The sequence below is a fragment of the Microtus ochrogaster genome, chromosome 1 (assembly GCF_000317375.1).
Source record: "Microtus ochrogaster isolate Prairie Vole_2 chromosome 1, MicOch1.0, whole genome shotgun sequence".
NCBI classification, from domain to species: Eukaryota; Metazoa; Chordata; class Mammalia; order Rodentia; family Cricetidae; genus Microtus; species Microtus ochrogaster.
Genome location: NC_022009.1, coordinates 108,301,928 through 108,302,182, shown reverse-complemented (window position 1 = coordinate 108,302,182; position 255 = coordinate 108,301,928).

Here is a 255-nt window from a genome sequence, read left to right as displayed (position 1 = left end):
CATTGTCTCAGTGTGTGGGTGTACCCCTCGCAGTCCTGAGTTCCTTGCTCGTGCTCCCTCTCCTTCTGCTCCTGATTTGGACCTTGAGATTTCTGATGGACTGGGATTTAAAAAAAAGGGGGAGAGGGGGGACTAAGGAGGTTGCAAAGAAGCAGAAGGGATCAATCCCACATGTGCATTCTGGAAACACCAATCCACCATTTACAATCTCGGGTTCTTTTCACAAGCTCCTCCACCATCTCTGCTCTGAACTGC